General features: G+C 38.7%; 1 protein-coding gene across 1 annotated transcript in view; it reads right to left on the reverse strand.

Annotated features, from left to right (window-relative positions):
- LOC119426800 (D-glucuronyl C5-epimerase B) overlaps positions 1-11126 on the reverse strand; it is a 92068-nt gene extending 80942 nt beyond the window's left edge. The window contains exon 1 of the mRNA XM_037694384.1: positions 11060-11126. The gene's annotated coding sequence lies outside the window, so the exon portion shown is untranslated. The remainder of the gene's footprint in view (positions 1-11059) is intronic.
- Between the last annotated feature and the right edge of the window lie 2866 nt (positions 11127-13992).

A 13992-nucleotide genomic window follows, 5' to 3' on the forward strand; every position in this document is an offset into this window, starting at 1 on the left:
ACATATACACACACACACACACACATATACACACAAACACACACACACACACACACACATATACACACAAACACACACACACACACACACACACACACATATACATACACACACACACACACACACACACACATATACACACAAACACACACACACACATATACACACACACACACATATATACATACACACACACACATATATATATATATATATACATATATATATCTATATACACATATATAAATAATAAACTACTACTTACCACTTGTACTACTATTCCTACTTTGCGGTTTTCACTTAATGTGGAGCTTCAGGGTACAGATCCTCCGCGATAAAAGAGGGACTACTGTACTGTACGTATGTTGTTAAAATGATGTAGGTTTAAGAGTTTAGAACATTGCAAGAGTGTGGGAAGGATTTCTAAAGCCCTAATATATATATATATATATATATATACTAAAATAAATAAAACATTGCTACTTTGTGGATTTTCACTTATTGCGGAGGGGTTTCTGGAATCGAACACCCGCAGTAAATGAAGGACTACTGTACTGTAGTAAACTATGTATATAGTGCAATATATTTATTAAATTACATTTTCCTTGAGATTTTTAGCCTTTTTAATCATACAAGTTGCCGACAACCAAAAATTTTGGCAGACAACCAGATTCTGTCAAGCGGTTGTCTGCTGGATAACTTGGGAGTTTCCCTTATGTCTACCTGTGAACTATTATAATAAAATTGTTCCAAAGTGTTCATCTACTCACACAAATATTTTACTGTGTGACATACTGTATTCTGCCTTCTCTGTAAGCATTTCTCATTAGTTCACTGCCTAATTAACACTCTGCCAGCTTCTGTCAATGTTCTTGCAATCTGCCACCACTCAAAAATAGTACAAACCCACACTCTGTGGTTCAAGGTTTTGTTTGTAAATTTTAAACATTTTTAATGAAACCACTTATGATGTAGAACACGTTTTCTTTGCTTTAACTGTGACTTATTTACATTTTTGTTTGCTTGCTTGAATCCGTCAAGTAGCACAGAAAACCTAAGAAGTGTCAACTATCAAGAGTATAATTGCATTTGCGCCAAATGTTTCGGTCTTATTAGAATTTGTCGTGACAATTCACTATTTATAATACACAAAACCAATAAAAAAAAGTTGTGTGTCTTAACAACTCTTTCACAGCTCAGAATGAGGTGATTGACCTGTCCTGGAATTTATCATTTAGTAGGGCTGTTGTAAACTAATATTTAAGTAATCAGGTAATCTATAGATTATTCTGACGATTAATCGGGTAATCAAAAACAACATTTGTCAGGTTCTGCAGTAACTACCGTACTCATTTTATGAGTAATACAAATACACGAAAAAACATTAAATAAACAACCCATTTAATTCCTCTTTTTAAAAATATTTTATTGCTTAAGTTGAATTATTTTTAAACATCGCATAAAAATCTAAATGCTGTAAAATAATTTGTATGGATTGGAAAACTGAATGGAATTTACAAAGTAGGATCTGGAAGGAAGGACATCATTTGGATTGAAGGTGGAGATGATCTTCTGGAAGCCTCCATCTTCCACCACGGACAGCGGCTGCATGTCTGTGAAGATCATATTTAAAATGCTGTTTGAACTCAGCTGCTGCACAACCAACATCCTGGAGCCATTTGTACGAAGCTGTCCAACGTATGACTCTGCCATTTACTGAAAAGAATAATAATAAAATGATTTGTTTGTTCATCGTTATGCCTTAATACATTTTCAAGTGTACTTCACTGGATATTATAAAATTATGTAATGTTGTTAAGTAATCTACACTTTCTGATGACCCTGCTGCAATCAAAGTAACATTAGTATGTCAGTTGTATTTGATTTATGAATTTTAAGCTTTTATTTATGTGTGAGGTTTGAGGATGCTTTAATTAAAACCCTCTGCCACTGAATTATTTTTAACCATCACATAAAAATCTAAATGCTGTAAATAATTTTTATGGATTGGAAAACTGAATGGAATATTTATGTTAGAAACTGAGTAAGATAGATAATGTAAAGTTTGAGTTTGTACATTGAGTTCTGCAGACTATTATTATTTAGTCTTGATTGCTGAGCTATAAACAAATATGACAGTAGTAATAAATGCAGATTAATCCCAGTTTAAGTCATAAACAGTAGCAGGAAAAATAAAAATCCTACCAACTCATGTAAATACATTTACACTTGAAATATTCACCCTAAATATCTCATTTAAGTCAGGATGGAAGTACAGCAATAAATAAAGGCATCAGTCTGTTGCTGCTTTTATCGTTAACAAACTTGCATCAAGTCCTGCAGAGTTTAATTTTCCTCACACAACGTACAGACCCTGCCAGGTAGCCACTATGATTAGTCAGTAGATTTACATTAGCAAAAAGATGCCTCATTTTACATCTGTAACATGACAGGTTATCACACATTTAGGTTCACGTATTTTGCAAAGAGAGAACATACCTGTTACAGCTGTGGACGAGTTTGATGATACAGCGGCTGTTTTCTCTTTAGACGCTGCAACATGGACGACGTGCTGTTGTGGTGACTTCAGTTCTGCTTTGCAGTGGAAGCATTGAGCTGTGTTGTCTTTTCTGTTTAGCCTAAAATGTTCCCAAACTTTTGACAGTTTGTTGTTTTCGGGGCTCTTCTAAGCAATCTCCGTTCCCTCCATAGCTACAAACTTAGCACATACGAGTTAGCAGAAGTGCTAGCGGAAGCGCTAGCGTTGTGCAACACAAAAACCTTCTGGCTAGACCACAGTGCTCTGAATAGTTTAACGAAGCTTCGAGGCAGATCAATTTGCCTACAGGATTTTTTGTAATCGAGGTCCTCAAATGATTCAAGGAATCGTTTCAGCCCTATCATTTAGCAATAAATATTTTCAAAACAATCACATGAAAACAAAAAGTCTAATTAAATGACCTTGTTTATCAAATGAAAAGATCACATGATACCCAAAAGTTTTACAAAAATCATTCAGGCTGACTGCCAGGGATCAATAGCTACTAGGAGTATAAATCTATAAGGCATCTCTGAGTGTCTGAGTTTGATTACAATTAGGAGGGCTATTATAAAAACATTACTAAATGATTATCAATGCATTTTGATGCATTCTTAATCCCATTTCAAACAAAATCTTGAGAATAAAATTTTCCAAAATTAAAATTTGCTCCACTTTGCAGTTTTCCTTCAAACAAGTAAACAAACAAAAGGAGTCAAACTTGCTAATAACAGTGACATCAAATTCTGTGGTGGATATCCATATATCACAGTTTCCCTTAGATTACTTGTGTGTTGCGTTGTTTGTACAAACAGTTTTTCGAACAGGGAGGAGGAGACGGAGGAGAGCTACTGTTTTAGCTAGCTCGTCTGTATTGCACACCGCTAGCTTAGCACTACGTCATTTGTCGATGGGGGGGGGGGGGGGTTTGGATCTGTAGGCAGGGTGTTCAGTTCTATTGACGCCCTGCTTGTATAATGGTAGGGGAAACACTGCATCATACATTAGAACCATTTTATGTTGTTATGCTGTTATGATTCTATCATGGCTCCGGAGTGCGATACATAGCCCATAAGTCCAAGAACTGAACATGGATGCAAATCCTTTTCAATAAAAGTTGTAATGGTCTTTGTAGTTTGCACTGCCTTTCCAAGGTAAGTGAAACTTCTTGTCAGCAGTAGCATTGGTTTTAAGAATACAAGGTCTTCTAAGTGTTCTTAAATAAAATACAAGTATGTTTATTTTAGCTATGCAACTATTGTTAGATTTTGATAAATAAAAATTGCATATTAAAAATTGTGTTTATTAAACATCAACTGCCCTGATTTCTAAAGATCGGAATCAGACATAGAAAAATGCATATCAGCCAAAATATAATGAACTTTTAAAAATACTTGTTTTTTGAAATTATTAAATTGATACAGATTTATTCATGTTCATATTGCAATGCCTCATTACACAGGAGCGGCTGTGGCTGAGTGAGTTAGAGCAGTCGTCCTCCAGTGCAAGAGTTGGAGGTTCGAATCCACCAGCAGTCACATACCGAAGTGTCCCTGGGCAAGACACTGAACCCCTCGATGCCTCCGATGTGCGTCCCATCAGTGTATAAATGTGATCTAAAGCACTGATTAGTCTCTTTAGAATGATTTGTTTAATTAGCTTTGTAGAGATCTAGTAGAGTGCTGTATGAATGGATAAATGAGGACACAGATTGTAGTGTAAAGCGCTTTGAGTATCTTGATCAGATAGAAAGGCGCTGTATAAGTACAGTCCATTCCATTTACAGATTATAACTACCACCTCTGATGGCATTTCTTAATATAAACATTTTGGATCATCCTACTAGATATTTCAGGGTAAAACTTAACTAATGCTAAAAAAAAAACTAAATATGAAACAATCCATCCACAAAATTATCCTAACGTATACTTTTATTTAGGGATGCACGATATTGGATTTTTGGCCGATATCAGATATGCCGATATGTTCAAACTTATTCGGCTGATAAACGATGCCAATACAGATATCCTTTGTCAGAACATAGCCCTCTTATTTAGGCTTATTTGCTAAAAAAATTGTGCAACAGCTGTAAGAGCTGGTGACATATTCAGTAACAGCCACATGATATACATAGCACTTTGACTTACATTAAATGAAAAGTGTTAAATATTATTTATTAGCATTAGTCACCTGCGATGCCGTCTCACTTGTGGAGGCTTGTTCCAGGTTCCTAGCTGCAATGTTGGATGCTCTGCACTCCTGTGCATGAAGAACAGCCTTTTTTAATTCAAAATTTTTGTCCATCCATTGTGCCGTAAGACTAATCATGCTAACGGGGCTAACACTTGACGTCCAAATGTCTGTGGTAAAACTCACCCAAGTCGTGCTATCAGCTATTAGCTTCTCAATGACGTCGAAAATGACGGCTTGTAACTCGGGTAATGTTACGTCGGAAAAATATCTTCGACTGTGGACGATGTAGTGAGGCTCAATGTAGTCCATAAATCGTCAGAATCTGACATCTTCACCATGGAAAAATAAAACTTCCACACCGCTGACATTTTGAATTTTCCTCTCCGCCGTGAGATCGGGTAGGTGCACCTGACGTCATCGCGTTGCGCTGCCACTGCAACATCATCACGTTGTGCTGTAACGTCATCATGTTGTGCTGTAACGTCATCATGTTGTGCTGCCGCTGCAGGCAAAAGCAGCGCCTTTTATATCGGCAAGTTATTTTAATGGAATGGTTGATGCCCGATATTGAAATTTAACGTTAATGTCGGCCGATACCGTGCCGATAATATCGTGCATCCCTACTTTTATTCTCTACAATAAAACTAGAAGCTGGAACCTATTTTAGCAAGCACTGAAGAAAAACAGTACATTTTGGAAAGAGCCAGTGTAGACAACACTAGAGATTAGAGATGTCAAAATCCACTTTATAACAAGTTACTCCAATATGCACAAATTTAGACAGAAGGAAATGACAAAACCCAGGAAACAGGCCTGTCACAATAACAAATTTTGCTGGGCAATGAATTGTCTTGGAAATTATTGCGATAAACGATAATATTGTTTGTAATTTGACAATAATTAGTAATTGTCAAATTTAAGAAGAAATGTTGGTTAATTTTTGAGTGTACCACTGGATGGCAGTATAAGACTGTTTGAACCGAAGGATGGATAATGAGGGAGCGAGCAGTGTGTCTCTAAGAAAAATGGGAGGGAGGCCCCTTAACAAGACATCTCTATCATATCCGTCTCTCGTTCCTCGTTCCTTGTTTTCGGTTCTCAAAATGGCGAACGCTCGGTGTGGTTTGAGCTCTTTAGCATATAATTTTTCACACAAAACGTTTAATAAAAAAATAAAAAAATCAGTAAACAAATTCTCAGCTTCTTTTTGCAGAGAAAAACAATTTTACATGAAAGCACAGGTTTCAACCGTGAATTTTGGAGCTTCGACAAGAGTTTATTTATTTTTCATTTTCAAAAGAAAGACTTTTGTTGCAAACTTTTCCAAATATGATGACTGTGAAAGTACCCATTTACATTATCGTGTGGCAAAATTGAACATGTGCGCCTGGCATTCAAGGTGCGTATGAACAGAGTGCAAGGTGACGAAAGACCCCACCCCCACACACACACACACACACACACACACACACACCTCAAAAATGAATCCAGCGCCAATGGAGACAGTTAGACTCACTTTATTCGTTCAGCTGTTCATATGTTAGCACAGACGTTATGGTCTTTGTGTGACACATCACTCTTATGAGGAATTCATAATTCACTGATGAGAACAGACTAATATATGACAAACACACACAGACACACACACAATTAAATCACGTCATGCAACACCTCTCATTCGCCCCTCCGATTTAAACAAAAATCGCAGCCTGTTTATCATAAGCAATGGTTAATGAAATAAAAAAAAAGCAAATGGGGCTAATGTTAATGTGTTACAGTTCACTGATTTGAATAGAGATCAGGTCATGTGACCAGTCCTGATTTACATTTAGATAAGTGAAATTTAATTTTCTTTAGAAAAAATCATTTTCACACAAATAAATCAATAAACTAATTATAGTCGTTTGCAAGTTTAATAAGTCACAAGCTATCAACTGGTCAGGTTGATTTATTGGCCAGTGTTGGCTTTGTTTAGTTATTCCTGCTTTAAATTCTGTTTTATAACAATATTTTACAACCAATAAGCAGTACACTTATTGAATTACATTTTTCTAGAGATTTTTGCCTTCTGTATAGTAAAGTTTGTGAACAACCAAATTCTGTTCTAAGAGGTTGTCTGCTGGACAACCTGGAAAATGTATTTCCTTACGTGCCGGTTAACTCTCTCAAAATGGCACCAAAGTTCATCCTCAATAATCCAGTAAAAATCCAACAATGTTCAGTCAGGTCATCTGGACAGTTTATTTTGTTGCTGAGACGTTTTGTCCTTCATCCAAAGGACTTATTCAGTCTGAAGAGCCACCAAACAAAACTGAATCCCACAAACAGCATTCTCTATAGTGGGAAAAAAAAAATTTGCTGGTGCTAAGATGGACTCCGGGGTCCGCCCTCTTCCCCGTCAACTCCTCTGAGACAGTCATGCCAACATGGTTCAAAACACCAAAGTTCATGCTCAATAATCCAGGTACAAACCCAACAATGTTCAGTCAGGTCATCTGGACGGTTTCTCAAAATAGGCACATGACAAAGGCTGTTAAACCAGATGTTAGGTGAAAAGTAGGGATGGGGCCAATCCGGTCCGGTATCGAAATCGGCCTCCGATACCAGCATAATTTACGTATCGGAATTTTCCGATCCATGATGCATGTCTGTTGAAACGTCTCATGTGAGTCCCTGCCAGCTGCTCTGCACGTTATCACAAAATCAGGCTGCCTGCTTTGGACTGAACAAAAACAACACACCGCTGAAGCCACGGAGCTCGAATGTTTACAGAGAAGTTGCTAAACTTCATCGTAATTAATGACCAACCACTACCAGTTGTAGAAAATGAAGGATTTCGCAGCTTGATACTTGCAGCCAAGATATAGTTGACTGTCCAAGGAGATATTTATCAGTACAACAGTAGACAATCATTAAAAAGAACTGAAAATTACAAGAAAATTATATAAAATTTAAAAAACAGCTACATTATAAATGTAAAATACTAAAAACAGGAACATGTCTGTGTTGGTTTATGCCATGAACTTAGCAGATATTTAAGGCCATTTAGTTATTATTATTATTATTTTTAATAATTCATTCATTTAAAAAAAAAAAACTAAAAATCACCAAAAAGAATAAAATACCTTGAATAAAGAGAGTGCAGGAAAAAAAAAAAAAAGATTGTAATAGCTGCCCCTTATTTAAATACCTAAACAGTCACTTAAATTAATCACCTTAATATCCACTTTAAAGCTAGGAACAAAAAACAAACGTGTTTTGCGTTAACAGGATTTTATTCTAACTAAAACTTATCCAACATTAATAAAACTTACCTCAAGTTGTCTTTTTGGACATGCGTGCATATATTTGTACAAACTGTACTTGAGAGGAGATTATTATAGCCTCATATAAAATCAATAATGATGATGATATCGGAAAGGTATCAGCCGATAACCAGATTTGGGGATCGGGATCAGAAGTAAATAAAATGTGGATCGGTGCATCCCTAGTGAAAAGTCAGCTATTGTTGTCTACATGTTCAGTGTAGGTATAAAGAAGCACAACCTTCACTACACACAAGTCAGCCCAGCCAAATAAATGGGTTGGAGTGTCCTTGAAACTGCGAGGTTTGTGGTGTTCTACCAATAAACAGGACTGCCTCCTGAAAGCAGGTCTGCAGAGGGATACATGAACCAAACGTTGTGTCAGGTCTGATCTGCAGTGGCTACACCTCACAGCTCAGAGGCAGAAACAGCTACCAGTTTGACCACTGATTATCATGCCATTAAACCACTTCTACAAAGAACCAACAACTGTTCACGTACTTTGGCTCTGTTGTGCAAATTATGCTGCATATTGATGATCATAAATCAATTAATTTAAAAAGACATATGAAAAGGAAAAATCACATTTTACTTGTGACCAGACCCATCCACGGGCCCTGTTGACTTATCAGTCTATCAACACCGACGCTGATTCTGATGCTACAGGTGTGCAGCCAATCAAACTCCCAGCATGGTGATGTACAGCATAAACGGGTTCTTAAATAGCTTCAGGAAATCCACACATAAATATTACAGCCTGCTAGTCCATGAGTGTACAAAACTTTATCCCCCCACCCACCCCAACTGAAAGATGGCAAAATGTGTCAAAAAGAGAAAATATAGCTGGGACACAGTGGTGGAGTTGGTCAGGAGAAGGGACAGTGGGTTTTTCCCCCCCGACCAGGAAATGTCTGATAAAAGCGGAGCTTCTATGGACACAGTGGAATAAGATTTGTTTATTGAAGGAGAAGATGCCGTCCGTGATAAGTAAGTGGAAACATTTGTATACTGCTACTGTGGTTCATATGTTGCTTAAATGTAAATATATTTTATGCACACAGTATTTTGGCTGGGTGTGAGAAGTGGGTGTGCTTTGTTGTGCATTCTGACTATGGGACACAGTTCAGTGAATGAAAATGTGTGGGGGGGGTTTGTACATATTAGGCAGACTTTATGCATTTAGACAAATACTAGATAATGAAAAGTTAAAAAACAAATAAAGTCTCCATCGTTTGTTGTCTAGATTTACTGGTGTGGGATGCTTTCTCACTCTGTGTGTGTGTGTGTGTGTGGGGGGGGGGGGGGGGCTTCATTCTCTGTATAGAGCTGAAATGTGAGGCACAAACTGATTACAGACTGCTACTTATGCAAATAAGAGATGCTATTAAATTTGGACTGGCAGCAGGTCAGACTTGATTCTATACTCATTTAATTTTCCAGTCCGTATCTCCATCCCTCCATGTGCAGCAACATAAAATATTGTTTTTAAATCCAGGTGAGAAAAACATTTGATTTCTGTGTTCTACAGTTACAATAATTTTGACTGCTGAGGTTAAAAATTCAGTGTTGCCTCTGCACAGACCAAGCTTTTGCCTGTACTAGAAAAGATTCAAAAACACCCAAGAACTTTTGCCTGTATTCAGATATGTACTATTCAGCAATCAAATAAAAATCACAATTAGAATAAGAAATACTTATTTTGGCTGTTTCTTCTTCAGGGAGTGCCATACTGTGTCATCCTCCATCTCTGTCCTCACTCCAACTACCTCCATGTCTCTAACTGCATCCATATATCTCCTCTTTGTCTTTTTCCTGGCAGCTGCAATTCTAACATCCTTCTACCAATATACCCACTGTCCCTCCTCTGGACATGTCCAAACCATCTCAGGATTAGAAATGCTGGCTTTTAAAAAAATGTGTTAACAGCAAGTATGCTGCAAAAGAAAGATTCCCCATTGTATCTGCAATGCTGGGAAATATTTTGAACAATATACCATTCAGATTATCCAGTCATCCACTATTTTTACCCGCTTCTCCTTTCCAGGTCACTGCCTAATACTATCTCCAGCAATCGTCGTGTGAGAAGCGGGTACATTTGCCCTATTTCTTCCACTCATGTTAATAAGACAAGTTTTCTCAATTCAATATAATTAATTCAATAAGTAGTTCCAAATATATACACAGCAAGGTAGCACGTATTCAGGATGCCAAGGAGAGATTGTGAAAAAAGTAAAATCTTGTCCAAACCATCATTGATAAAAAAAAAAAAAATTAAGAAGTCTGAATTTATTAGAAAATATAAAACAATGGGTTGTTTGGGGATGAATCACGATGCAAAAATTCGGTTAGAGAAGTGCACTTGAAGCAGTTTGACCACTTAAAATTAAAATTTAAGTCTGTGCATCTAAAACTATGTATGGCAGTGTCAAACGCAAATGTGCATGCTTTCAGTTCGTTTTCAACAGGACAGAGGCAGAAATGAAGCATGTGAACGAAGGCAAACAATTCTGAATAAATGAGACACTCCAGCTTTTCAGTCAGCTTGCAGGTGAATTACTACAACACACTGGGAACCAGCAGACACGTCAATGGTGGTTACCTGCAGGAAAAGTTAAGCTGCCACCTCATCATAGCCACTCCAACAGGACAGAACAGGAAAACTGATATTATTGTGAGGAGCTGGCAGGAGACAGAGCCAGCTAGCTACTGATCGAGCCGGGCTACTTTATAATAAGCAGATGTATCGTTAGCATGCAAGCTAACAGGGATATGCATTCCACAGACTGAGTCTGAGAGCTTTGAAGTTCCTACGTTCACGATGGGGTTACTTTAAAATGAAACCAACCAACACGCCGAGTGTTTTAAAACGCATGCATAATGTAAAACTGTTCCAGCAAGAAAAATAAAAATATTAGACAAGCTGAAGCCAAAAGAGGGGGACAAGTTAAATGTTGCTTTCCTGGTGTTAAACTGTACAATAATGTCTGGAGGAGCCAACGGGACGCGACGATAGCGACCTTACCTTTCGTACTACCCGTCTTGTTCAGACACGGCTGCAGTTGGTTGTTTTCGAGACGTCGGTCTTTTAAAAACACTGCCGCTGTGCCTCAGGCTGACCCACGGTTTCCAAACACAGTCTGAGTGCTCCTCCTCGTAGCCACAACAGCGACTGAATACAGTCAGTCAAGTGGCTGCTTCTCACTGGGAAGAATCTGAAGTCTCGCGAGAAAGGACGAGATCTTGGAGGCGCCTGCGGACCAATCAGATGAGCCGACTGGAGCCGAGCAGCCCCCGACAGGACATGAAACATTCTATCAGGAATCACTTCGACTCAGTTTATTCTTTAGGCTTTTCAGAGTTAAGAAGTTGTAGCAATCATATTTACATTTAACTATGAAAATGGGGGGAAAAGAAGCTATATCTAAATAAGTCAGTGAAACGAAAGGACAAATCTGTAAGATCAAATTTGTTTAAATGTACTATCATCCTAGAAAACTGTTTGATAAACCATAGACCTGCTGTTTGCCAGCTCTTGCATTGTGAGAACTATATTAGGTCATCCATCCATTCGTTATTTTCTGCTTGTTCTGGAGTCAGGTCACGAGACAGCATGGAGACCCAGACGTCTCTTTTTCCAGCCACCTCTTCAGCTCTTATGGGAGGACTTCAAGGTGTTCCCAGGCCAGCCGAAAGTCTCTCCAGCGTGTCCTGGGTCTTTCCCAGAGTATCCTCTCAGTCAGACATGCCCGGGTGAACGTACCCAGGGATCCTTACCAGATGCACAAATCAACTGGCTCCTTTCAATATGGAGGAGCAGCAGATCTACTCTGAGTCTCTACCGAACAACTGAACTTCTCACCCTCTCTCTAAGGGAGAGTCCAGCTACCCTGTGGAGAAAATTAATTTCCATCACCTGTAGTCAGGATCATATTCTGGATATGATCTGATATTCATTATACTAGATATTCAGATATTTGTTCTTTCGGTCACTACCCAGAGTTTGTGATCATAGGCGAGAGAAGGAACGTAGATCGACTAGTAAACGGAGAGCTTCACCTTACACCTCATCTCCCTCTTCACTACAACGGACCAGCACATCGTCTGCAATACTGCAGAAGCTGCACCGATCTGTTGATTTCACGCTCCATTCTTCTTTCAGTCAAGAACAAAACCACAAGATACTTGAACTCCTCCATGTGAGGCAGCACCTCACCCCCAACCTGGAGAGGGCACTCTACCCTTTTCTGACTGGCAGAACCATAGGTCATGTGTTTAAAAAAGGTATTTTTTAATGCATTTTAGTTTTTTTTTAATCCACACATTTGTTTTTAATGACCTACCGGGGCAGGAAAAAAAACAAAGTTTATCTCGTGGGTCTGTACAAGTGTCTACATCAGTCCATCAAAACCTCTCAGAAAAGCATGCTGTGACATAAATCCTCCCAATTATTCAGTTCTTTATGTCTCAAGCTGAGAGAGAGAATAAAAAGTCAGAATCAGCTTTAATGTCATTGCACCGAAGCATAACAAAATTACATTTTGCTATGCTATCAATACTATTGTGGTGAGAAAAGATTTACTCCACTTAAAAATGTGTTTATTTTCTGGATTGGGCAGCACTTTTAATGAGGTCTAAACAGTCATCCATTGTTTTTACCCTCTTCTTTCCAAGTAGCAGGAGTTGATGGTGTCCATATCCAGTAGTCACTGTGCCAACTTAAAAAGTCAAGTTGAAACATTAGGTAGAGTCACTGATGTCCACTTAAATGTTATCAAGGAGAGGCAGAAGATTTCAATAAAGAATGGTCAATTCATGTTTCTCAAACTCATTTTAAAGGAATCTAACAAAGCATTGTTAGATGTTTAAATACTTTAGAGGAGTGCTTTGGGTTTTAATGAATGGAACAATGGCTGCCACCTTTCACAGAAGGTCAAGTCTCGGCTGGGGTCTTTCTGTGCATGCTCTCCTTCAGCACATGGTTTTCTCCAGGTATGTTTGTTTCCACCCGTAATCCCAACATGTGTGTAATGTTAGATGGAGGTTGAGTGTTTGCTTTTATTTGTGCACTTCTACAGCTGCTTAAAGCTGGCGTTTCAGTGGGTTTCATTTGTGCCCACAATCAAAAACAAAAGGGTGATCATGTTTGTGTGTTTTGTGTGCATTTGTTTTTCTGTCATGTAAGCAAAACACCTGGATTATCGTGTTTACAGTCAGAGTTGACCCCAAGTTGGCAGATGGAGAAGCAGATAGAGCCAGGTGTACAAAAAGGTAAGTGATTTTATTTACAGGTGCAGCAGCTTCAGGGCTGGAAGGGAAAAGAGACTAGGTGAGCATCTTTTATAATATTAGATTTGCAGCGAGGGTTGATAAATGGTAGATGAATTCTTCTGTTGTGTCTTGTAGATGAAGCCAGAGGGGAAGAAGAGATGAGGTCCTAGGTTTTCCATGGGAGAGAGTGGAGATCCAGAGATGAGCATCGGAGGAGAGAGGAGCATATTGTTCCTGGTAAGAGCGCTGTTGGTTTCAGATCCTTGTTTAATTGCTTGAAGAGACAATCTTCATCCAAAGGAGGGCCACGAGGAGCGAGGAGGTCTTGGGAGACTCGTACGAGCAGGACTTTAAAGTCACAGTTGGTAAGTAATGTCCCAGTAATGGGAGAACGTCTGGCAGGAGCTTTTATGCTCAGCAGAGCATTCCTATCAGCAGCAGGTGTGGAGTGGTGGCTGATGGCACTTGGTTTGCAGCTGTGGAGAGAGTGAGTGTGGCTGGAAAACCTAGGAATCCTAAATGGATGAATTTTTTTGAAATTTACATCCATGATACCCCGCTTTTTCCTTTTCGGGTCGCGGGGGTCACCGGTGCCCATGTGCAGCTATCACTGTGCGAGAGACGGAATACATCCTGGACAGGTCTCCAGTCCATCACAGGGACACGTAGAGACAAACGAGACAAAAA

Source organism: Nematolebias whitei, chromosome 2 (genome assembly GCF_014905685.2).
Source record: "Nematolebias whitei isolate Nwh7 chromosome 2, NemWhi1, whole genome shotgun sequence".
In the NCBI taxonomy this organism is placed as follows: domain Eukaryota; kingdom Metazoa; phylum Chordata; class Actinopteri; order Cyprinodontiformes; family Rivulidae; genus Nematolebias; species Nematolebias whitei.